Raw genomic sequence first — 25,473 nt, forward strand, 5'->3', positions numbered from 1 at the left:
AGCTCCCCATGCTCCCCTAGCCTGCCTCTCAACCTCTGGAACTTGGAGGCCCAAATTCATTACTGACCCTGAGACAGGCAGTGGCCCCTGGCCCTGGCCCCCTGGCCCACCATGTGGACTGGCCTGTTGAGGGAGGACAGCTTCAGAAGGCTCAGGCCTCTTCCCCAAGGGGGAATGAGGCCCTCACAAGATTTGTAAGGGCTCTGAGGGCAGGCAACGCGATGGCTGTCCAGCTCAGCACGCAGTGACTGGAACAGGCAGAGTGAAGGCAGCAGGCCAAGGGAGCGCCTGTCTGTGCCGGTGCCTGGTGGATGCTTAGCTTGGCTGTTCTGTGCCGTCACGGGAGAGTGGGTACAAGGATATGGGAGCAACAGAGTATCCCAGGGGGAGAGCATTCTGTCGGTGCTGCTCTGAAGCAGAAAGGGGCACCCAGGCTTCACATCACCCGCCCTGGGCAGCTGTCCTTGTGAGTTTTCAGCCATGGCCATGTGTGGCGCCTATGTGGTATAAGGATTGTGCCAGGATCCCAGAGCCAGACCTGCTCCCGCAGCTGGATCTCTGCTCACCTGTCAGGATGGAATATCCACAACCTTGAGTCAAGAGCAGGCATGGGGTGGCCTTGTCCTGTTTTCACCTCCTCCAGCTCCCTGGAAGCCTGATTTCTGTTGTTAACATCAACTAGTTATATTGAATGGGACTATTTGCAAGAAGGGGGCCTCGGCTGCTGGTCCTGTGGGCACCACAGTGTGCTGCCCATGGTAGCGGCCCTCTGTGAGCCCCAACCAGGCCATTCTCGCAGTCCAGAGGGAGAGTGGGTGTGTGCTCCGTTGGTTCCCCTGTGCTGTTTGGGGCTCTCCTTTCCTGGGCAGGCCCCAGGGCGCTGTCCCATCAGCTCCAGGTGAGGACATCAGAGACACCCCAGCTCGAGGGACTTCCTAACCTGCCCATCTTACAGGTGCAGGCAGACGAGCCCAGGGTCCTTCAACATGGGTGCACTGCGGGGCTCCATCCTGCTGGGAGGAGAGGCAGGGAGGCGTCCTGGCTGGCTAGACAAGGGCTGTGCTGCCTCAGGGCGGTCCCTCTTGGGGGTGCTCCCCTCCTATGAAACAGGGCAGTGAGGTGCTCCAGCCCAGAAGCCCCATTCTGTAGCTAGGGACACTAGGGCTAAGAGAGGCTCTAGGCAATGAGAGAGAGGGGAAACAGGATTAGGCCCAGAGCTGAGGGACTCAAGGGTGGTGTTGGGGTTCCACCCAGCGTTTTGGGGCTGGGAGTCCAAGCACATCCTTGGGAGCCCACCAGCAGGTCCCCACCGGCCTCTGAGGGCCTTGAGTCCCAAGACCCCCACTGTCAGGGACCTCTGCCTGAGGGGGAGGGTTGCAAGCCAGCTGGTGGCAACCAGGTGGCTCTTGGCCCCAGGAGCTCCTGCTCTGGGTGGGACCTGCTCGGTGATGGGGTCAAGGGAAGGTGGCACTCTTGGAGGGCCAGAGCAACCTCATTCTCGCACCTGGGGGGTCTGTGGGAGCCTCCCAGCCTGCGTGAGCATGTTCAGGACCTGGGGGCGCTCACAAAGGGCAGGGGAGGAGGGTGTGGGAGGCACGCAGCAGCTGGGGCTCGGTGCCGGAACCCTGCCTTCCTCCCGGCCGCCCATTCACGCTCAGCCTGGGGCAAAGGCAGAGTGGGTCCGGCTGAGGTCCAGCCCGCTTCCTCTCTGCGGTGAGTTGGGCCTGGGTCTGGGTCTGCGATTCCGTCTTCACAGAGAGGGAGCCAGCCCTGTGTTGGGGGAGCCTGGACCCCGGATGCAGGCCTGAGCTGGAGGTGGGGCAGGGGCAAGAGCCTGGCCTCCAAGTCACCCTGGGCCGGATGCTCGCAGGGGCCCCCAGGGCCTGGTGTTCCTGCTTAGTCGGTCCTGGGGTCACCTCTCCCTGGCTCATTGGGAAAAGGCCCAGAGTCACATCTACACTTTCTGAGTCCCAGATAGAGACATTGTTCCAAGAGCAGGGGGCGCTTCCCCGTCATCCCGGATGCCTCCTGGGTGTGGGCACCGTGCTGGGCCAGGGTGCACACAGCTGCATGGGAGCTGGTCCCTCCTGCAGAGCTGCCAACTCCGGGGACACGGGCAGTCCTGGAACCTGTGAGCTGATTTCAGGGGACCCGCAGCCTCCTACCAGAGCTGGGGAGACTGACTCCGGAGGCATCCCTGCAAGCGTTGGATGATATGTGTGGCTGGGCCGCAGGGAAGCCAGTGGTTGGGGTTTGGTTTGGGGTGGGAGTCCAGACCAGGGCTGGGAGTAGGGCGGTCGGACGAGGCTTCCCTTGCCATCTGTAACCTCTGGGCACTTTGGTGCCTTGCCCGCAGTGAGTGGTGGGCTGGACCCATCTGTGGGTGGTTGGGAGGGGTAAATGAGAGGTGGGGAGGGTCACACCGAGCCCCCTCCCATTCTAGAGGTCATGTGCCACCAGGCCTGCCCGGCTGATTCCTTGGTCACCTTGTGTCTTTCAGAACCTGACTCATTCCAGAGCACCCCCAAGGAGGCAGGACCCATTTTGGCCTTCAGGAGACCCTCCAGGACTGCATAGCCCAGGTAGATGGTCTTTGCCGTGGGTCAGGGCAGGAAAGCAGCCCGGGAGGGGGGTGGCCTGGCCAGGAAGGGAGCGTGAGCCCGTCTTTCAGAAGAGCCCAACACCAGGCCCACCCTTCCTGAGGTATTCTGTGTGGCCCCTGGCAGGTGGCTGAGATCCCACTCTGGGACCAGGAACAAGGTGCAGAGCAAAGGATTCCCTGGCCTGCCGTGTGCCTTTGCGTCTCCCTGAGTCCTCGGCCTGCCCTGCGGCCTGAGGACCCTGATTTGCTTCCTTGAAGCAGATAGAATCAGGGAGGGCCGGGAGGGCTGAGCTGTTGGCACAGAGACTCTCCTGAGCGAGCTCCGAGCCACTGCCCCCTGCATGATGCCAAGTGGCGGACACGCCCAGCCTCCCAGCTGCGAGCCGTCCTCCTGGACAGGCCCCTTCAGAGCCTCCGTCTCCTCCTCCAGAAGGCCGGGGCAGGAGTTGCTCCTGGTGGAGTGCTGGGGACACACAGTGCATCCCAGAGCACACATGGTTTCCATGAGAAGGCCGGGGGACAGGACACAAGTCTCTGCACACAGCAGGCACCCGAGAAGCGCAGTGGTTTATGTGTCAGTGAAGGGCAGACAGCTGTCCAGGTGTTTGGGCCACCCTGGCGCTCTGCTGGCTTCTCCTTCGCTGGAGCTCGTGGGGTCCAGTTCCCTACGTCCGTTATTCCAGGTTTATGTGTGCTGGTGCTAATAAGTGAGATGAGACGGTAGGTCGAGGCAGGTGGGGGACTGGTGTGGCCAGGTCCTCGGCTGCACCTCTGAGGCTGTCAGGAGGGTCTGTGCACCCCAGGAACCCAGGCCTGCTATGGCCACGGGTTCGTTTCACAGCCTTGGGGAGACAACCAAGTGGGGAGAGGTCTCCACCCCGACCTCAAGACCCAAGCAGCCCTGTGTGCTGGTCATGGGTCTGTTTGCACAACAGCAGGACAGGGGGCCCACTTGCCCACGGCAGGTGCTGGGTGGGGCCTGCCAGAGGTCTGGCCTGGTTATATTCCAGACCCCGAGGCTCTCAGTGTTCTAAGGCAGCACCTCCATACTCAGTGCCGGCCTGGGCAGCCACTGCCAACCCCAAGAGCTGATGGGAGTGGCCACGTCATGGCGGGGGACTAAGCCACAGGCTCCAGATCACACGTCCTGGGTCTCAGACCCACCTGGGCTTCGCTGCTGTGTGGTGTTGGGGAGGCCATGGCCTCTCCCTGGGATCCAGACCTCTTCCTACGCACCCCCCGCCCCGGGTACCAATGGAGCAGAAGAGGGAGCTTCTGGCCAAGAAGTGGAGGGATCTGGCTTGGGATCAGTCCTAACCCACTACTTGCAAAGATGAAGCCTACATACACAGCCCCCACTGATCATATGGGCAGAGAGGGAACTAAGGTGTTACATATTTATGTCCTGCTGTATAAACAAACATAAATATAAAAAATACGAATATTTATATTTACATTAAGCCTTAGAGCAACATAGATAATGCAGAAAGATAAAAATAAACAGAGGAGGGGTTCGGCTCAGGGCGTGATCCCGGCATTCTGGGATCGAGCCCCACATCGGGCTCCTCTACTGAGAGCCTGCTTCTCCCTCTCCCACTCCCCCTGCTTGTGTTCCCTCTCTCGCTGCTTCTCTCTCTGTCAAATAAATAAAATCTTTAAAAAAAATAGGAGATTAGGGGAAAGGGAGAATTGAAGTTAGGCTTAAAAGAAGCCACGTCATGTAGAAGTCTCTGGTTGCTGGTAATTTCCTGTAAATTCAGCTCTGAGCTTCCTAGCAGCCCAAGCAAAGAGGAAAAGACTGTGCCTTGCCGGAAGTGGTGTTCAGGGCACACCATCTGCAATGGTGATGCTGAGGGAGCTGTCTGATGCCCATAGATGCCCCAAAGCCCGGGGCGAGGGTTGGGGGGCTCCCTCATGCTCAGCACAGCTGTGTTCCTCTTATGCTCCTGAACCCCTCCCACGCTGTGTCAGCTGATTCTCCCCAACCCTAAAAATCCAGGTGGAGAGAGAGGCAGTGAGGGGCCCCGGCCAAGCCATCAGGCCTTGCGGAGTCTGATCTTGAATGTGCCCCAGGTCCGCATGCGTGTGGTTACACCTGCAGCTGACTGCTGCCCCTTGGAGACGGATGGCCCCGGAAGATTGGGGTGTCATTCCCAGGGTTGGGGACACAAAGTCACACCGATGCAGCAGTGTCACGGCCCTGGGGTCCTTGAGGTGGCCCCCCCCCAGGCTGTCAGGGCAGGGTGGGCCGGGGCTGCAGGGACTGACTCAGGACCGGGCCCACAGGCCTGCGTACCTGGGGTCTCCTTCCGGAGACTTACATGGCATGTCTCTCCTTCCAGGACTCTCGCCTTCTTCCTGCCTCCTCATCCTGCAGGCGACCCCTGAAAGTCACGTTGATTCTGCCTCCCTCAGGTCAGTACTGCATTTTGAACCTTGAAAGTCAGGGCTCCCCCTTCCCCCAGACACCCCCCAGGCCTGGGCACGTCTGAAATGGGACACGCGTGTGTGCACGCACACACACACGTGCACACCCACACAGCTTGTGGAGGACTGAGGAGCCGGGCAGGCTCAGCTGGGTCTGCTCTGGCCTCGGCCCTGACCTGCCACCGACCTCTTTCTATAGCCAAGGGACCAAGGTCTGCCAGGAGTCAGGGGCTTGCCCAGGACTCTTGCCCCAGGAAGCTGGACTCGGGCCCGTCTTTCCGGCTCCCTTCTGCACAGAAGTTGAGTGCAGCCCCTTCTGCAAGGAGCCATCTGTCTCGGGGGTCTGTGGTGGGAGGGCTTGGGCCAGCTGCTGGGACGGTCTGAAGTGTCTGTGGAGTGGGCTGAGTGCAGGGGCTCAGCAGGTGTAAAGGTCCTCAGCCTGCCACTCCCTAGCTCAGCCACCCCGTGGCCCTGACGGGGGCCTGTCGTGCTCAGAGCCCCTGCCCACGCTCTGCTCCTCCAGAGAGCCGGCCTGCGGGGCAGAGTGTAGGGCCCACTTGGCTGAGTCTAGCCTCCTGGGGAGTCCGTGGGGCCATGTGGGCCAGACAGGCGTCACCCCTCCCCCCACTGTTGCCATGGCCAGGGGCAGGCCTACCTCCCAGGTCCGTGTTCCCAGGCTGTTGCGTCTGGGCTCAGGACCCCTCTGCCATCTGGGCCCTGTGTGTTTACAGGTCCAGCTTGCTCGAAAGAGTCTGCAGACGCTGCCCCGGGGCTTTTGTGTCTGCACGCAGAGCGTGTGCCAGCCGGGGCCCGTGGAGGGGGGGTGGAACGTGGGTGGGGAGAGGGGGAGGCCCCCAGAGGACGTGGGACAGGGGAAGGGGGACGTGAGGGGAGGATAACAGAGGAAGGGGACGAAGGGAGAAAGCAGAGCAGGGCGCGGAGAGAGAGGAGACAGAGCAGAGCGGTTAGAAGCTGTGGGAGGCTGTTGCTGGGGAAACGGGGCCTGAGGGTGCAGCTGGTCCCAGATGTCCCCAGGGCCTGTTGGGCTGTGCCCCAGGCCATCTAGTCCAGGTGCTTTCCTGGGCATCCACTGTGAAATCTCCAGCCGTGGTAGCCTCCGGGCTCCCGATGAGACCCATACCCGCGGAGGGATGTTCCTCATGCGGGCTTGAGCACCAGAACATGCACCTGGGCCCTGAGTCTCCAAGCTCTGATGGACACGTGCAGGAGGCCACGGGGTGGGTCCCCAGGAACATGGGCAGAGGTCCAAGGAGACAGGGCCAGCCCACCTAGGAGGCCAGAAGGGCTCCTAGGCTAAGGCAACAGGGCCCGTGCACAGCAGCTGAGGCCCAGGACATATGGGGAATGGCCTGGGGGGGTGACAGGCCTGGGAGAGTGGGCTCTCCCAGGGCAGAACTCGTAGTCCCCACACTGTGCAGTGGATGGAATGCATGCAGATCAATGCACACAGTAGGTGCTCATTCTCTGCTCACCCGGAGCCTGAGTAGTCACCAGTATGACTGTACAGCCGTCGCTGCAGGGGTGAGGACATGCTCAGGGCCAGAGGGGAGGGCCACGCTCCTGTGCGCACACGCGGTCGGTAGCCCCAGCACTACCAGCAAGGTGGGGCTCACCATCTCCATTCTGTTCGGCCAGAAACAGGCTGGTGGCTGGGCATAGCTCAACACTGGCCTCACCCGTGTTCGCGGAGGGTCATTGGGACAATGGAGCCCTTTCAGGATGCTGGGCTGGGAGGTGCCGATGGTTTATGGGGGACGGTGACTCGGTTGGTGGGATTTGTTTGGGGACTGACTCGGTATTGTTCTCCGTGAAGTCTGTGCCGACTTGGCCCAGGATGGGGAGAAGTTTGGGCACAGGAGGCTCCCTCCGTCTCTAGTGCCTTCCCCTGTGCTGAGCCCCTGGTGCCTCCCCAGGCCCAGTGCAGACAGGAGCCACGTGCCTCTGCTCAGCGCCCAGTGGTGCCTTGTTCCCTGAAGGGACGTGGCCCTGCCAGCCTCAGCACCCTGGGCTCCTGGGGACAGACGGGCTGCCCTGGTTCCAGAAGAACACTGCATGGCCGGGCCACACCGCGGAGCCCCCGCTGCTGGCTCCAAGGCTGACCTGTGCCTGGTGCCCACGGCCGAGGAGGGACAGAAATTTATTCTAATGCTAACCGTCTGGATAGCCTTTATTTGCCCAGATAGAAATTAAGGCCTTAAAAATACCTCAAGTTTGATCTTTTGATCCGAGTGAAAATATTGACAAAATGCAGAACGATGGGCTTCATTCAGGGCTTACGTCTCGGTTCCAAGCAGCGCTCTGGCTGGGGGTGGTTAACCTGAAACGGGAGGAGAGATGGGACACGCGGACCCTCTGAGGACGGGTGGCAAGGAGAGCCTGTCCTGCGAGCTGCACCTGACAAAGCCGCCTTCCGTTCGGGTGCTGGTACTGTGCCAGGCCCTGAGCTGGACCCCCCTCCTGTAAGAGCCATCACTGCTGCTGACAGCCCTGCTGGGGGGCGCCTTGGGGGGCAGAGGCTCAGGGAGGTCCAGGGGCCAGCCCCAGACCACCAAGCCAACCGGCAGCAGAGCAGGGGCCTGGCCCACTCAAAAGCAGAAGCACTTCTGGGTTCCAGGAGTGTGTGGCTTCCCTTGAGGTACCAGGCTGCTGGATGCTAAGAGGCAGCCTCCCTGGGGGGCAGGCAGGAGGCAGGGGACAGGGTCTCCAGCTCAGGCCCTCCGTGCAGTGGTGCCCAGGGTGGGCTAGAAGGTTCTTCCCGCCATCTTGCCACTGGAGTGAAACCAAGCGGCTCCTAGACCCAGTGCGGCTGGGAGTGTCCGGGGCTGCTGTCTGTGCTCCGCGGTCTGGGCTCAGCAGGATGCTTGGCTTCAGACATCTCCCTGGTTAGAGGCCTTGTTCCCCAGTTGTCCTGGAGCTGCAAGGCCAGCGGACCAGCTCTGGGTGGGAAAGCATGGGCTTCTACTCTGCTCAGCAGCCTGAGGTCCCTGCCCCAGCACGCCTGAGTCTGAGCGGTTCTTCTCCAAGAACACCTGCCCACCGAGCCTGGCCGGCCTCGGAGGACTGGGGAGCCAGGACACCCCTGCTGTCACTTGGAGGAAGAGAAAGTGAATGTCTCAGACGTGGGGCTTCCTGGGGTCACCTAGTACAGAGGGGTCTGGTCCTTCTTAGCAGCATGACCTGGCCAGTAAATGGAGACGTCGGTGGGTTTCTGTTTGCTCGTGCCTAAAACACGGGAGGAGGCGGCCTGTCTCGGCTGTGTGTGGGGAGGTAGCTTAGCCTCCCTCTGCTAGTCTCTCCTCCGCGGATCGGGCTGTAAAGGGGGCGGACGGGGGCGCTCGGTGCAGTCGGCTCAGGTTGGTGCCTGGCATGCGGCGGGTGTGCGGTGTCTGCGTTTGGCCCTTTTGCCACGGGGAGCACATGCCCAGGAAAAGGCACACACGTTGGCAGCAACATTGGGCAAATGGGGATTTGAACCAGGGCTCCCGGGAGAGGTCCTCCATGTCCTCCTTGAGGACAGCACCTTGTTCACGCTCTGCAGGTTGTCAGGACCACTGTGGTCACATGAGCGACGGGGACTGTGTCATCTGCCCTCCACACCACTGTCGCCACGGCAGCACCCACCCTGTAGGAAAGGTGTGGGGCTTCCCTCCCAATCCCACCCTCCTGTTTCTTGACACAGGCCCGGGCCCTGGCTCTGGATCAGCCCGTCCCCATCAGAGCACAGGGCCTGGGCTCTGTCCCCGCGCGTGAGTTGCATCTCCCTGGACGCAGTGCCCTTCGAGTGTCCCACGCTGGCCTCAGCCAGAGCCAGGGCACAGAGAACCCCTGGGCCTCAGTCTGCTGCTCTCAGGTTTTCACTGTGCATCAGCAGGGAGGAGGCCTGTGGCTGGCCCCGTGGCCCCCAGAGCAGTCCTGCTTGTGTCTGCCATACGTTTGGGGTCCTGAGTGACATCTGGTAAAGATATGGAGACCACGGGCAGGGCAGAGTCATAAAGACACGGGCGCTTGGTGTGTACCCGCTGCCTGGCGGGCTGTGCTCCAGAGAGGCCAGGTGTCTGTTGGGGCAGCTCCTTGGGTTCCCAGAGATCACAAACAAGGGGGTGGATGCAGGACGGGAGCCTCGAGGCCCCATCAGGCAGGTGCTGCAGGAGCTCAGGGAGGGGGATGTGGCCAGGCGTCCCCGAAGCTGGTCTTGCTGGTGTCCCCGTGGCGCTGCCCTGGCATGGCCGGTCCTGCCAGCTGTCCCTGTGCCTGCCGGCAGTGGGCAGGAAGAAGCTGCCAGCCTGGACCACAGGGTGGGATGTGCTGGGATGTCCCTGGAATGCAGGGCAGCCCTCAGGCCATCTGGTCCGAGGCCACCCCGCGTCGGGCAAGGAAAGACTACCGTTTGCGGGGCTGGGGCAGAGGATGATTTTCACCCGGAAGGAGCCCAGGCCTGGGAGGCCAGGAGCCTACGCTCACCCCGCCTCTCAGCGTCACCGCCTCGCACTGGGCCGCCCCTCTGTAAGGCAGGAGAGCATCAGTGCCACTGCCCAGGCCAAGAGCTCATCCCCAGGACCACCCAGAGCCCCTCAAAGGGGTGAGGGTGCCTCTGGCAGCTCAGGGTGGCCGGGGGCCTGGGCTGGAGGAAGGTTCCAGAGAGGGCACTGCCTGCCGCCCTCTCTGGCCAGGCCCTCCTGGGCCTCCGTGCAGGCCAGGCGGCCACACTTCCAGAGTGGATGTCCGTCCTTCCTGCCCCCGGCTGCCGGCTGCCTTTGTCTTCCTGGGGCTGCACAAAATGGCCGCTGCAGCCCTCCGCCATTTTGTGTGTGAGGCGGGCGGGCGGGCGGCCCGGCGGGGGAGGAGGGAGGGAGACCACTGCCCGGCCGCCTGCCCCGAGTGGCCTGGACGGAGCCCAGCACCAGCCCCCGCCCCAGCCTGGCCTTGGCCGCGGCTGCCCTGGGCTTGGCACCAGCGCGCGTCTTGGCAAGGCCGTCCGGGAACCCCGGCCCTTCACCCAGCCTGGCCGGCCCCCTCGCCGCCCCCCAGACTTCCCTGATGAGCAGACGGAGATGCTGCGAAGCAGAGCCCAGAAGAGCTGTAATTAAAGCCATGCTCCTGGAGGGAGTCCTTGGCAGCCACGGGCCGACACGGATGTTTCTAGAAATGACGCTCACCCGAGTGGGTGGGGGTGGGCTCCCCGGACTCACTGCGACAGGGCCGGGTCTTTTCCAGGCCACGCTGGGGAGAGGAGCCCCGCGCTCAGCCCTCTGCTCGTCACCCCACACCCTCACCTGCCTGGGGAGCCTCTGGGCCCCCTGGTGGGGCCGTGTGCTGGGCCCTAGGCTCGTGGTGGTCGGTCAGGTTTCCGGTCTGGACTCAGGTCCTGCCTGTCCTCAGGAAGCAGGGACAGGGGGCTTCCTGGAGGAGGTGAGCTTGGTGCCAAAAGACCAGGGTGCCACCCTGCAGCTGGGCTTCCCCCGGGGCCTGAGCCAGCTTACTCTTCATTGCACAGAGCTGGGGGTGAACCCCTTGCAGCCCAGCCCCCTGCCCCGCACAGTCCTGTCTTCTGGGGGACACACATCCCCTAGAGCCAGGCTATCCTGAAGAGCGTCTTTCCAGAGCTGGGAGCCAGCGGGCACCTGAGGCCTCCTCCTGCACTCCCGCTCCTGCTCTGGGCCCGGCATTAACAAGCTTAGCGCTCTGCCCGCGCCCAGCGGGTCAGCACGTTGTGGGGGAGAGACTGTCACGCAAGCAGCAGGCTGCCTGGCATCCGGGGGCCTTGGCGGTGGGGACTGGGCAGCCATAGAGGAGACACCCTCGTCTCTGGAGCCAGCACCGGGCCCCTCGCTGTGGGCCACCGTGCACCACTGGCCTTGGCAGGTGGGTGGGAGCGGCGTGCCTCCGCACCTGCCCCCAGTGCCCGGTGTTGAGGTCCTCCGAGGGCCGCGCACCTCCTAGACGAACTTAGACGTGACCTTGCACAGAAGCAGGGAGCGGCATTTGAGGAGTGCACGTTTGAAGGGGCTGACGCTGTTTCTCATGCAGCGTGGAGTATGCAAGGCGGACCTGGGGGCTTGGCCCCGATCTGTGTCGTCTGCATGGCTGAGGGTCAGTTCCGCCCCGTCAAGAACACCCAGGGAGAGCTTGGGCAGCAGGGTGGGGCCTCGGGAGCTGCTCGAGGCCTCCCGCAGACACCTGTGGGGCAGCCAAGCCCTTCAGGCTGGGAGGGTTGCAGGACGCTGCCCCAGGCCCTTCCCAGACGCTCTCTTGCTGCAGTTCCCAGAGAGAACATTCCTTCACCGTTAAGGGAGGTTTACTCATGGCCTGGCTCCCTCCGGGGAGTCTGTGGCACAGGATGGTGGCCACGTGCCAGGCCGGACCCAGCACCTCTCGGGGGAACGCAGAGCCCCACGGCAGAATGAGCGTCTCGGAGGGGACTGTGCCAGCTGGGCCTGCTGTGGGTGGGCTTTCGTGCTGGACGGTTTTAATGATAAGTACGCATCCGGTCCCCTCCCTTACCCCTGCTCCTCGCCTTGTGACCAGACTAGCTTGAACTGAGAGCACTTCAGATAGATGCGCCCTTTGAGGCTGACACCGTTGCCTAATGATTACCACCACACGGAGACACCAGATCGGAGGGGCTCGCCTCCGTGCTTCTCCCCTTGGAGTCCAGGCAAACCCTGCAGTGGCGAACACCTGCTCTCCCCGCTGACACCCCTCCCCGGGCACAGAGGCCCCCTGACCTTCCTCCCGATGGCCCTGGCGTCCTGGTCCCACGCTACAGAGCGGGCAGCTGAGGCCAGACGTGCTGACTTGCCCCAGGCTCATCACTGCTCGGTGCCAGAGCCGGGGTCAGAGCCATGACCTGTGGACCTCAGAGCCAGCTGTCCCTTCTTCCCCATGCCCATGGCCCCCATGGAGGCTGGTGTGTCTGCAGAGCCAGCCAGCCTCCCCGGCCAGCACCTGCCTCCTGGCTTCCCAAGGGCTGCCAAGTGTTACTTTTGTGGGCCTCCAGACTCCCACATCTGTGGCCCAACTGTCCAGCCTCCGCGGCGTGCCCGGCCGCCTCCACCCTGCCAGCTTGGAGGTCTCTGGGCGCGGGAAAGCCGGGAGCTGGAGCAGGACACAGGCTTCCGAGGTGCCCACTGTGGCGGGGGTCGGGTGCAGCTGGACACAGAGGGTGCAAATAAGAGAACGCTTTGGGGCCCAGAGACGGAAGGAGGGCTGGGGTCTGTCCAGAGCCATGGGGCTGGGGTGGGGTCTCCTGCCTGGAGGTGCCTCTTCCCCACCTGCGTGGCTTGTGCCTCCGAGAGGGACGCGGGGCTGTGGAAAGAGCTTAGCGTCAGGGAAATTCGGATTCTCGATCGGTTTTGCTACTCTGTCCCCGGGGTGTGCTGTTGGGCGCGGTGAGGCCTCTGCCCCTTGTACTCCCCGGGTGGCTGGAGCCTGAGGCAAAAGGAGCAGTCAGTAACCCGGCTCGGATCTGTCTGTAGGTTGGATGTTTTTATACCACGGACACTTTTGCGTTCATTCTTAAGACTTTTACTTTAAGATATTTGTCTTGATTGCTGAGTTTTGGCGCCCCAGAAATGGTGTGCCCGAGGTGCAGGTCTGGCCGGCCTCCCCACGTCCTGGCCATGCCAGGCCCATGGTGGGCACACAGCCCCCTGTCCCGGCCCAGGTCGATCACACTGCCATCTCCTTAACTTAAGGCCGTGTGTGCAGGGAGACCCACCCCCCGCCCGGGCCCCCGGATGCCACCCCCATGTCTTTTTTCCAGACTCCATTGTTGGCACGGCTTGCCGAGCAGAAACACTGGCCGCTTTATGGGGAGAAACCTAATCGGGGCGGCAGTGGGGGGGGGACAGCGGCTGGGGGGGGGTTCCCGGCTCTCCATGGCCCTGAGCCAAGCCCGAGGTGACTGCGGGGTGACACCGTCTGTCTGCCTCCCTTGCTCCAGACATCCGCCCAGCCCTGAAAGGGCCACCTGCCCACGAAGGCCTCCCACACACCTGTCCCTGGCTGGCCTGGCTCCTCCCACCCGGTGCTGCCCAGCACCCCGCCTGTAGGCAGACGCCGCGGGACCGGGCGGGCTGGTGCTGGCAGCTGGCAGCCCTGCTTGGGGAGCCCCCTTCACAGTGCGTGGTCTGCCCCCCTCTGCCAGGTCTCATCTGGGCCGATTGGCAGGGGTCCTTTTGGTCTGTCTCAGGAGTCCCACTGTCTTCCCAGAAAAGAGGCCCCTCCCCAGGCTGAGGCCCATGGTGACCCCTAGGACTGTGGGGCACGGAGGCCCAGCAAATCCTCCCCTCCATCTCAGACACACCAGCGTGGGGCTTCTGCCCCAGTAGCTCAGAAATGTCCCCACAAATGGGTCATAGACCCAGAAATGTACATCCTAACCCCCCCCAACCCGGGTTGTTGGCTAAAGAAAACCACGTTGTGTGTGAGCCCTCTCTCGGTATGGGCAAAGCCAGAGCGGGGATCCTGCTGCGGGTCACGATCCCTGCTCACCTAGAGGAATTGGAAGGCAGCGGCAAGCCTGCGGGGAAGCCGCCCAGGCCCTCGGGAGAGAGGAATGCCGCCACGGCCACCAAGCACCTCTCCCCCCTGCCTTGCCACCTGCCGCAGGGCTGGCTCTTCCCGATGTGAGGCCTGGGGCCCCCGAGAGGACGGCTGGCCCCAGAGCTGGGCAGAGCTGGGATTCCTCGTTGGGGCCTCCCATGGCTTCTGGAGAGGCCCACACAGATAGGAGACAGGGCCCTCGTGGGCACGCAGCTGGAAGAACTGGGGGCGGTCTCCCCTGGCAGAGGACAAACAAAGACAGATGGGCCGGGGGGGTCAGAGGCGGCCTGCCCTGGGCATTTTTCTGCTCCAGAGGCTGGTGTAGGGGAGCCGGGGCTGGGCAGGGACTTGGTGGGAAAAAGCAGAGGTGCGGGCCTGGGGGGTCTGGCTCCGAGTGTGGCATCTCGGGCTCAGCTTCCAGCCCTCCGAGTGGTCAGCAGTCCAGCCATGTGCTTGTCTTCTATCGCGTCCTTTCCTTGGAGGACCTGTGTGGCTGGCTCCCGTTCCTCATGCCAGTCCTGGCCGGTCATCCGGCTGGAATGGGCCGGGGCCAGGTGCGGCAGTGATCCATCCAGCAAGGACTGGCTGAGGCCTCGGGGCGGGTTTCTGGAGCCCCTTCCTCAGGATTTCTGCTCTCAGGATTTCTGCTCTCAGGGGGGTCCCAGGCCTTGCTTGCCATGGGACAGGGGCCTCAGCCTGGCCAGAGCCTCCTCTGTAAAGTGGGGACCCCAGCTCCTCCCTCTTGGGGTCCCACCAACTCCAGGCCCCAGGGTGTCCACGCGAGCTTGACGGGCGCTCGCTGCCCAGCCCGGGAATGTCGGGGGCCCTGACTGTTGAGAGACAAGGCCTGAGTCTCAGTCCTCTTTGGCCCAGAACTATCCAGCTGCGGGTCTGCAGAGGCTCCCCTCCAGGCCCTTGCAGGGAGCGCGTCCCTGGCGAGAGGCCGCTCAGGAGTGCAGGATGCAAGGGCTGGCAGGTGCGTCGGGGGGAGGAGGCCCAGAGCAGCGCCCCGAACTCCGAACTCCGTCCTGCCTTGGGGCCTGGCTGCGTCTCTCAAACCTGACGCTTGTCACTCTTTTCCTAAATCCCGAACAGGTCAAGAAGTGGTGCTGATCTGGGGGCTTCTGTCCGTGGTCGGCCTTCCTCACCGTGAGTGTGTATTAGGGCAGGGCTCCGGTCCGGGCGGCTCGGGCAGGCTCCACCCTGCAGGGCCCCCTTCCCCCTGCCCTGCTCTGGCCAGCCTAGCCTGAACCCGCGGGAGGCCTCGCGCTGTCGTCCCGCTGGGCACAGGTCGGCGAGTCTGCCACCCCAGCCTCCGTGTGGGTGCGCACCTCGGTGCCTCACAGGATGACCTCTGGCACCCCCGCACACCTGTCCCGCCGTCCTCGCTCGAGGAGGGATGTGGTCAGAGCTGTGTCCCTTCCGTTCACCTCCAGGTCCTGCCATCAGGCATGGGGGTCCTTGATGGGGATCTGGGGGTGCCACAGCCAAACCTTTGTCCAAGCCGTACCCTCCACCTGCAGCCACACCCCTCTGCCTCCTGCCGCTCTGCAGTCCGGAGCTGAGGCCCAGGACGCGCCCTTGCACTTGTGAGCTCGTCACTTCTGGCGGTTCTCTGTGGCCTCCGCCCTGACTGGATGTGGCCTGAGAGCCGTGGTCTGTTACAGAGTCTGGACACAGGAGGAGAGCTCAGCCCTGTCCCACTCTGCACCGTGAGGATTCTTCTGTCCCTGGGGCTCACCGTCCAGTGCACCTGCTACCCTTGGGCTCACCTTGCCTTGAGGGCCCTTTGGGGCCAGCAATCCTGGAGGTAGCCCCTTCTCTCTGCCCAGCTGTGAACCAGCCCTCGAGTGCAGTCCTAATGCACCCAGGCCACCTGTCATTGACCCGCGATGCTGCACGGTGAGTCTAGCCTGAACAGGAACAAAGGCCAAGTAGAGGAAGCCAAGTCACGTGTGCTCCTCCCAGGCTGGGCTGGAGGCCGCTGGAGGGGGTGCTTGTGGTGGCAGCCGGGGGGGACCAGGGTGTGTGTCTCTTCCTGTCTCCCTTTCTCTCCCCGCCCCGGGGGCCCAGCACACGGGCTGGCCTCGTGTGCAGTCTGTGTCTCCCGGCTGGGGCTGGGGCCCTCCTGGAGTTAGCTCTGCAGGCCTGGAGCTAAAGCCCGGGTCTTGGGGAGGGCAGGCGGGTGCAGACCGCAGGGCAGGGTGTTGGAGTCTACGTAGTGGCACACGCATGGATTCCAGCTCTGGCTCAGGGCGGCCTGCTGCTACCCAGACGCCTCGAGGGGCAGCTCCTGCACTGACCCCACGTCTCAGCGAGGAAGTCCAAGCCGAGAGGGTATAAGATGTGCCCAGAGAAGCACAGAGGGGAGGCCAGCCTGGTTTTGCAGCCAGCTCCACCTGCCGGGCTCCCCTGCCTTGTGCTGCCCTCGGCCTGAGGGGGCCAGAGGTCAGAATCAGGGGGTCCCTGCGACCTGAGGGCATTGGGGTCTCGGCAGCTCAGTCTAAAGTCCAGAGGCCATGCTTAGGGTCCCTCCCCCAGAGTCCTCTGGGACATTCAGTGGGGAGCCCTGGGCTGGGAGCCAGGTCCTTGGCCTGTTTTCTCCCCCACAGTATGAGGCTCACAGCAGCCAGTCACCCCACAGGGCACTTGGGTGGGCTCCAGGACACCCAGGCCTCGTTCAGGAGTGGCAGCTGCTCCTGCCTTTGGGGCTGGGCGTGAGACCTCCCACTGCAGGACTGGGCAAGGCCAAGCCCAGCAGAGCCCAAGAGCAAACCGTCCCCACCCCGACAGGGGGCCAGGGACCCCAGAGCCCACACATCTGAGTCTGTCTCCTCATTGCAAAACGGGATCGGCGATCCCAGCTTCACCAGGCCTGTGAGGAGCGCACGGCACAGCCCAGCCTGGGGCCCGCCCAGAGGAGATAGCCTGCTGGGGGCAGTGGGGCCGTGGAAGGCGGTCTGGGGGTTGGAGAGCACAGAGCACTCGTACCATTTCACGAGGCGGAAAGCAGAATGTTCTAACCTCTGCCTGGCCACCTGTCGGCCGTGTGACCCTGCGAAGGCAGTGTTACCCCGCGGCCCCAGTGTGCTCACCTCTAAGATGGACTGACAGTAGCACGCCCCTCACCAGCTTTCCCTCAGGGGTCCCCAGGATGGTGGTGGCCATGGTGGCAGCCATGGTGACGTTCATCCAGGCTGACGGTGCCTTTGGGCACGGAGTGCAGCGCCGTCCGGGCTCTCCAGCGCTGCCCCCGCTGCCTGCCCCAGGGGAGCCGGCTTCCTTGCCTGAAAGGACGAGCAGCCTCCTGGGGCCTCTCCCAAAGTGGGGGCAGCTCAGGTCGCCCTGCACAGCAGGACCAGACTGACCAGAGCCCGTGGGGAGGGCATCCCCACCTGTCCAGTGGGCGGGGGGAGGCTGGTCCTGAGGCCACTGGCCGTCTTGGGGCAGCTGGAGAGGGAGAAGGTGGGTGGCCAGAGGGACACTTACAGCACCTTTGTGACACATGGTCCAACAACCGATGGTCTTCCGCCCGGCGTCACCAGTGCCAGAGATGTCCCCTGGGAACATTATGGCCGTTCCTGTGCCAATGGGAGTGATCCAGTCAGTGGAACGGTTCCCCCAAAGCCACATTGCGATGTCTGTCCCCTCCCGCCCTCCCTCCGTCTCTCTCCTCTCTTTCCCTCGGGTTGGTGGTTTTCACCCGTGCAGCCCTCTCCGTGAGGCCGCTCTGGGCCGTGCGTACCCCCAGGGCTCCTGCCGGCCTGTCCCGCAGCCCCGTTTCCCGCAGCACTCCGGCCAGCCCCGGGAGGTGCCTCCGGAAGCCACGGAGCCGTCCGCGTGCCACGACTGACGGCCCTTTGGGGTGAGGTAGTAGGTTGTATAGTTTGGGGCTCGGCCCTGCTGTGGGTGACTATACAACCTACTGTCTTTCCTGAAGTGGCCGCAACACCGCCGATGGACAGCGCCCGGGACCCTGGCTGGGGAGGGCAGCAGCCCTGCTGGGGTGGGGGCAGGGGCTGCCCGCCACTGGGTCTGGTAGGCCTACCTTCCACTTGCTGTGCGACCTGGGCAGGGGCTTTGACCCTTCTGGGCTTCGTTTTCCTCATCTGTGAAATGGGGACCAATGAGGATTGAAGACGATACTGCGTGAGGCGTGCAGAGCAGGGGAGGGCTCAAAGTGGACCGTTCTGTCCCCCTACGCTGCACTGAGAGCTGGGGGGCCCATGGGGCAGCTTGTCTCCCCCCCCAACCCCCACTCCCTGCATCTGGAATGTGTCCTTCTCTTCATCCCTGTGGCCGGCAGTGGGCACCAGGGGGAACAGCCCTGGACCCAGAGGATGAGCCTGAGGTTGCAGGGCAGGCCCCCAGGGAGGCCCCCAGGGAACCTCCGCACCTCCCCCCTCCCCAGCATCCTCGCCTCCCTGCCCAGCTCAGCATCAGGCCTCTGATCAGCGATGGCCCCTCCACTGGAGAGGGGCCTGAGGCCTCCCCATCCCTCGCCACTCACCATTCCAGGTAGGAAGTGCGAGGAGGGTTCTGTGAGCACTCTGTGGCCCCTCGGGGACACGAGCCCCCTCCACCCCACCCCTACGACCTGCAGGTGGATGGTGTGGGCTGCACCGTCTGCGCCATCTGCATTGTCCCCCCTGCCCTGCGCCTGCCCAGCCTTCCAGCTCGGCTCTGGTGGCCACTGACCACCAGGCAGGGGCTGGGGCTGGGCGTGGGGCAGTGGGGGGACAGCGGACCCTCCCGCCCCCCGGGCACCGGCGGGGTGAGGTAGTAGGTTGTGTGGTTTCAGGGCAGTGATGTTGCCCCCTCGGAAGATAACCATACAACCTACTGCCTTCCCCGAGGAGCCCAGCGACACGTCCCCACGGGAGGGCCCGCCCCCGCTCCCAGCAGGTGACTCGGGCCTGAGCCACAGGCCAGGTGGGTGGAGGCCGTGGCGTGCACACCTCGACTTTAATAAAAGCTGTTCTGATGTGAATCCGGAGTCCTGCCCTGTTTTTTCCAAAAGCCCGGGACAGTGGGTCGTGGAGGGCGTGCACACGTTGGCGGTGTTGCGGGGCACATCGGCCGTGGAGGAGTGTGTGGCGTGGCTGGGAGCCGTGTCCGGACTCTGGGGATCAGCACACTTGCCCAGGCGCAGAGGCCCATGGGCCCTTCCAGTGGGTCCAGTCCTGGACCCCAGGCCCCCGACGTGTCGCTCAGTCCCCGTCCTGTGGAGAGACCCCCATAGAACCTGCAGGCGTCGTGGACCCCAGTCGGCAGCTGCAGGCACAGGCCGGGGCCCAGCCTCCACGGTCACCTCAGCGCCGGGTGCTCGATCTGAGCCCGGACGTTCCCATCTCCTGCGCTTGGCCCCCTCAGGACAGTTTCTGGGGTAGCCCTCATTTCTGGTGTCCACTCTTGGGCCAACTCTCTTCCCAAGAGTCCACTCATGTTTCTCCCAGGGGTCTCAAGCCTCACGTCGACGGCCGCTGCGACCTTGTCCCCACAATTGCAGAGTCTGGGAACTAGAAGAGGCCTGTGCATCCTGACGGAGCACGGAGCACTGAGCACTCCCCTCGGGCAGGCGCTGGCCTGGCTGAGGCCACGTCCTGCCCCCGTGCCGTGGTGCCTGGCGCAGACCCGAGGAGGCACCACGTTCCCTGGCTGGGGCCGGCCCCCCGAGTCTGCCCACGGCCCCCCGTGAGAGGTAACTCCAGGCTGGCTCCTGCCAACAGCACCGGGCACACCAAACTGGACGCCAGCACAGTCCTCCAGTGCGCCAGCCTGACGGGGACAGGCAAGACGCGGACAGTCCTCAGACAGTGATCCGGGATCGGACTCTGGGGCAGGGACCAGAGGCGGCTCCTGACTGAGCCAGGGGCCCACAGGGGCCCAGACTGAGACGGGCAGTTCTTGGTCAGGTATGTGGCAGCCCGAGGCCTTGGCGGGAGCTTCCTCCTGGTGCCCCGGCCCCTCCCACCGTGACTGTCCCCAAGCCACCATCTTGGCCCCAGCCTCCATCCCGAGCACCCTGGCCTCCTGCTGCTGGGCTTCTCCAGCTCGATACCCATCGCGGTCTGCTTGCTCTGAGAGCTGCTGCTGCACTCTGGGTCGGGGATGGTGGGAGCCCAGAGCAGAAGTCTTCTGACACCAGGGGCCATCTGAGCTGGATCTTGACGGCCTTGTGGGAGTTTGCAGCAGGAGCCAGAGAAGAGGCCATCCCGGGGGCGTGCCCCATCATCCCTTCTGCCATCGTGCTGTGGCAGCGGGGTGGGTGACAAACTGGGGCACTGACTTCGTCCTCGCTCACAGTCGGTCAGTGGCGAGTCTGGCCGCTTGTGGCCATTTCTATTCCTGCCTTCTCTGCACCCCCCTCCCTCTGCCCTCGGAGCTTCTTTGTCCAGACCCTTGGCCTCCTGTGCGCAGCCCCGTGCTCACACCTGCGCATGTTCGCACCTGGACCCCTCCTGCTCCGTCAGGCTCCTTGGGGCTCTGAGCGCACAGCCCCTTCCTCCGCATGTCCGCAGCTCAGGCACCACCTCTGACCACAGTCGTCTGGGTCTAAGCCAATGTCCTGAGTTCAGCCTTTCCTCCCGACTCCTCCGCTGTGCCCAGCCCTGCAGCTGGAGCTCACAGACTGGTGGGGAGCTGCCAGGGACATGCAGCAGCTGCTCCGTGTGGTCAGCTCTATGGTTGGGGCAGCTCAGGGGCTGGGAGACCTGGACCAAGCCCTGTAGTCAGGGACGGCTTCCTGGAGGATGTGATTTACCAGGATCACCCAGTGTCCCTTCCCACATTCCAGCCAACCTTCTGTCTGTCCTCTGCCACCTGGCTATCCCTAGAGACAAGGGTGTCAGAACCCACCAAAATGTGAGCCTGAGTGCCACAGGGAGAGGAGGGGGCAGGGGGGCACGGTTCCCCATCGTGTGGCTGTCAGCGGTATGTGGAAACAGTTCAGTCTTGAAACACACCAGATGGTGTCATCAGCCTGGTCGAAGCCACTATTTTATTCTTGTCCCCTCATCCAGGGCGGGGAGGCCCCACCGGTGGCAGAAAGGGCCCTGCCTTTGGGGACACAGGCCCAGGACGATAGCTCTACTCCTCAAGCCTCGGTTTCCCCATCCCACTTGGTAGGGCGGCGTGACGATGTCAGGAGACAGCAGCTCAGAGAGCTCAGCTGGGGCTGGAGGAGGCGTAGGACAAGGCGGGGCCGGACAGGAGGACCCAAGTCCCTGCCTGCAGCTGGGCATCTGGCGCCACCTGCTGGCCGGTCTGGGCTGCGGCACCCGGCAGGGCTCTGGCCTGGGGCGGGCCAGCAGGTGAGCTCCCTGGGCGGACTGTGAGAGCAGAGCCAGGGCTACAGGGCACTGAGGGATGGGGCAGTCACCCAGGGCCCGGACGACGTGAGGTGGCAGAGGCCCAGCATCTCAGGGGCCTCCCTCTCGGGGTCACGTGGCACAGCTGGCCTGTCCATCAGCCTGGAAGGCACAGAGCTACAGCCCACATAACTGCTAGGAGCCCACAAAGAGGTTGCATTTCAGTTCCCTTTGAAATCCAAAGGAACAATGAATACAGGTTTCCCCTGCCATCCGAAAGTACGATGTTCCCTAGGAAAGTTTCCCTAAACTGCAATGGCATAAAGCAAAGTTGCAGTTAACCATTAATTTATATGAAAAAAAAATGTTAGAATGTTCCAGACCTAATAAATCACCTCTCTTAGACTTTTCTGATACTCTTAGGACACGTCCTGCTAACGGATGCACAAAATAACTCGAGATCAAGCACAGATGCTCGCAGACACGGTTCAGAGCTGCGGCAGCTGGATGCAGAAGGCGTCTCTGGGAAGGGGCTGGCTGGGGCCGTTTGCGGCCCTGCTGCTCGGGGCACGCACTGAGTCTGCACCGGCTCGCTGTGAAACCAATGCTGAATGCTATTTTCCCTTTTCCCTCTTTTTTTCCCCCATGAAAACTGAACTCCTCTTTGGATTTTTTTCAGTTAGCAAAAACAGGTACTAAAATAGGTCTTTTGTAAAAGCCAAATGCCCTACCATGAACTTCTGAAAACATTGTATGCACACAATATGTATGGTGAATCCTATAATTGTGCACAGGATACACACGTGACCTCTACAATAATGGACCTGTCCTGGATTAGATTTCACTTTATACCCGCCAGTCATAGGGCATGTTCTCTAGTGTGATTTACGAAGGAAGGACCCAGGAAGGGAACACGCCCCCGCCCACGGCGCTAGGCCCAGCCCACCTGCAAGCACGGCTGTCGCACTGCCCCGCCAAGAGGGTGAGCGCCTCTTTCTGTCCCGCCCGCTGTCGCCCTGGCAGTGCTCTCCTTCCCCTCCCAGGCAGCCAGAGCCCAGCCGGCCGCTGCCCTGCAGCCCTGCGCGCAGACCGTGCGTTTCCCGACAGCGACACCGTGTGGCAGCATGAGGCATGGCAGCCATGGGCCCGAGGCTGTGGAAGGAGATCACCGCTCTTGGGCCAGAAGCCTCAGGTTCAAGGTCAACCCAGGGGCGGGGCCCTGGGGATGCTTCTGCTCCTCTGGCGTGTGCGGATGCAGCGTGTCCCCTGTAGCCCCCGCCAGCCCCTTCATGCTCTGGGCGCACCCAGTCACCCCTGCTGTTGCCCCGTCACTGAGCGCCAAGCCCCAGGTGACACAGCCAGCGGCGTCCTGTTCACGCCACTGAGCCCTCAGCATCACTGCCCTCCCATTGGCACAGCCACACCCAGAGCAGACCCGTGAAGGGCACGGGCACCCTCCGCATGCAGGGATCCGAGCTGCGGGAACTCTGGCCCAGGCTGTCCCCAGTCTCCCCTCAGGAAGGAAGAGGCTCCCCAAGCGTGGGAGGATGGGGGCCCTGGCTTGTTTGGATACCTGGAGGTGGCGGTGGCCCCGGAAGAGGAGCCTGAAGGCGAAGCTGGGGCTTCGGTGGCTGGGCTGAAGAGGACGGGTTCTTGGGGGTGACCCCAGAAGGGCCTGGGTCTTGCTGTCATGCCCACGGCCCCCTGGCAGAGACTTCAAGCCACCCAGTGTCATTTCGCAGAGCTGGGTCTCCCGGATGTTGTTGCCTCCTGGAGTGGGCAGGGCCTGAAGGGCCAGAGAGCACTGGGGGCCTGGGGGTCTAGGGTGTCCCCACGGAGGCTGGGTGAGGGTGCCCCACTCAGCCTGTCTCTCTCTAAAAGGGGGGTAGGGAGCAGCCAGGTTGCCCATGTCAGACCCTGGACAGCTGGGGGCGCTGAGACGGGCCCGGGGCAAGCGGGGGGGACAGGGCCATTCTGGGGCCTGACGGAGGTTCACGCTGTCACCCGTGTTCAGTGATTTCTGGGGGTCTCACATTTGTCCTGCCCCAGCAGGGTCCCAGAGTAGCCTTGTCCAGTGTTGGTGTTCTGTGAAGCTGTTTGGGTTCCTGGGGGGACAACCAGACCCAGATGATGTCCCAGCCCGCTCCCAGCCACCAGCCTGTTCCCGCTTTCTCAGCACTCCCCACCCCCACAGTCTCCAGCTTCCTGGCCCCCACCCCCACTAGGCTGGGGCTCCTGTGGTATCCCCAGCACCTAGCCCGGCGCCTGGCACACTGTTGATGCTCAGTAAACACCCAGTGAATGAAGAAACGAATTAGAGTGAGCACACGGTCTGCTGGGGGGAGCGCAGCACTGGGAGGGAAACCGGTGGGAGAGGCGGTCGTGCAGGTGGGCGGCAGGAAGCAGCACCTGGAGACCCAGGCTGAAGAGGAACTGGCTGTTCCCTAAAAAGGCCTTGAGATGTTCTTAGACTCGGAGGGCTCCCTGGATAAATACATCCAGGGCAACTGCCTACAATGTCCTCTCTTGGAATTGGTGAGCCTATTGAAGGCTCTGACAAGGCCTGCATGGAGAACACAGGCCTCTTAGATTTGGTTTAACCCACAGTTTCTCAGACAGGCCTGACCATACCCGCCAAGCTGGTCAAGTCACACCAGCCTGGCCTGGCAGCTCTGCATTTTCCTCTGGCCACCAAGAGGAGAGAGGGCCCTAAGAGGCAGTGGCCACCAGGCTCAGGCCAACGCAGATATGTCCAGACCATTGTGGTGACCAAGGAGCACCTTGAAGTGTGTGGGTTTGAGAATCACTGGGAGGTGACCCCATGGGATGGGCTGGGGCTGACTGGGTGGCCCAGGCCTCTCCGGTGGACAGGGGGACGGTCACTGAGACAGAGGAGCCAGTCACTGAGACAGAGGAGCCAGGCTGGAGACAGGTCCCAAGCAGCTGAGGTTTAGGACATCTGTGAGGAGCTCCAGGGACTGACCTTGGGGGCTCCACATGGGCTGGAGGCCAGGCCTTTGCCCCAGAGAAGGCACGTGGGCCCGCCCTGCAAGAAGCCAGACGGCAGCACTGCGAACCTCCCTCCCTATGCGTCCTGCCCGATGGGCATCCAGGAGACACCCTCGGGCTTCCTCACCACTCACCCTGGGCCTCAGGGTCAGGAAGCTCTCTCCACACCGTGCCTCCCATGGGAGTCAGGCCTGGCTTGTGAACAGCAGCAATGTCCCCAAGGACCAGGCCCAGCAGGGGCCTAGGATGGGGCTTAGAGCTGGACAGCGAGCCCTGGTGTTCTGGGGGGCCCTGAGGCAGGCTGGGGGCCGGGACCCCCAAGGAAGGGAACGGACACACAGTTCCTGGTGCTTCTGTTCTTAGGTAAGGCCTCGATCCCGGCCGAGGCAAAGCCACCACTTCTCTCTCGTGGAGGCCACCATTAGGTCCAAGGCCGGTGGCCATGCAGGGTGGGCCTCGGGACAGGGCAGAGCCTGGCTCGGGTGCGCCCCCCAGACCCGCTCTTGTTTACTCACGGTCACTCAGTGGGCTCTGAGAGGCTGCTAGGGACAGCGGGGCAGGGCCTTGGCTTGGCCGGATGGAGCACATGGACCGGACCCACCAGCAGGGGCCTGCACAAGCCCAGCTGTGACCTGAATCCCTGCAGGACGGGGCCGGGGTCCCCATGTGCCTTAAGCCACTTTGACCCAGCCCCCCAGCCAGGGGTCCTGAGCAAATCTAGAAGGAAAGCAGACACGGGTCTGACGTCAGGAGCCTATCTCTCCCTGAGGGACCCTGGGAGTTCCTGACCGCTCTGTGAGCCTCAGTTTCTCCATTTACACAACGAGGAGGACCTGAGCTTGAGGGTCCGGGACCATTTTCAGCTGCGTGTTCCATGTGCAATGGCTCTGATCCGGCCTGCGCACTGACTTCAGGGGTGACCACCAGGTGGCACCCGGCGCCCGGTAAAAATGCAGCGTGGGCTGGGGAGGGCAGTGCTTGGCCTCTGTTGGCGGGGATCTGGGAGGCCGGGGTCCCCCCCCCACCGCAGTCCCAGGGCCCACTAACCTGTGGGATCACCAGCACGGGGAGGGGGCGGGGGGGATGGATGTGGGGCGGATTCAGCACCAGCCGGGCTACGCCAGCGGGAGGCAGGGCCCCTTCTCCCCTCACCACACCCCCTAAGTGGGTCCAGTGCTCTAGTGGCTGGCAGGGGAGGGGAATGGGGGAACATGGCACAGACCACCTTGCAGCCAGCGGAAGGACCACCTCCCGTTGCCCCTCCCCTGTGCTGTGCAACGGGAGGTGGGGGGGATCTGACCCCTCGGCTGAGGTCCAACCCGGTGTCTATCTGGACTCAACACCCCCCACCACCACCCCCCGTGGCATTGGGCCATATTACCTGTGTCTCTCTGAGCCTCAGTTTTCCCCTCTGTAGACCGGAAGCTAACCCTGGGTGGGTGAGGCTGGCCATCCCTTCCACGAAGAAGGCCATGTGGCCCAAGGTCACAATCAGCAGTGTCTGAGATGGCAGGAGAAGGTCCAGGACAAAAGCCCCGTTATCTACCACTTGTCAGATGG

At 63.3% G+C, this 25,473-nt stretch overlaps 1 long non-coding RNA gene across 5 annotated transcripts in view; it reads left to right on the plus strand.

Moving 5' to 3' along the window:
* LOC109490159 overlaps positions 1-24,891 on the plus strand; it is a 72,954-nt gene extending 48,063 nt beyond the window's left edge. For 4 of the 5 annotated variants that reach the window (XR_002143427.2, XR_004620998.1, XR_002143426.2 and 1 more), the window contains 2 exons: positions 2,501-2,582; positions 4,945-24,885. This is a non-coding gene — a long non-coding RNA (uncharacterized LOC109490159). Of the gene's footprint in view, positions 1-2,500; positions 2,583-4,944 lie in introns of all 5 variants that reach the window. The other variant, XR_004620999.1, reaches the window with a different exon arrangement.
* The last annotated feature ends 582 nt before the right edge of the window (positions 24,892-25,473 follow it).

The sequence above is a fragment of the Ailuropoda melanoleuca genome, chromosome 15 (assembly GCF_002007445.2).
Source record: "Ailuropoda melanoleuca isolate Jingjing chromosome 15, ASM200744v2, whole genome shotgun sequence".
Lineage (NCBI taxonomy): Eukaryota > Metazoa > Chordata > Mammalia > Carnivora > Ursidae > Ailuropoda > Ailuropoda melanoleuca.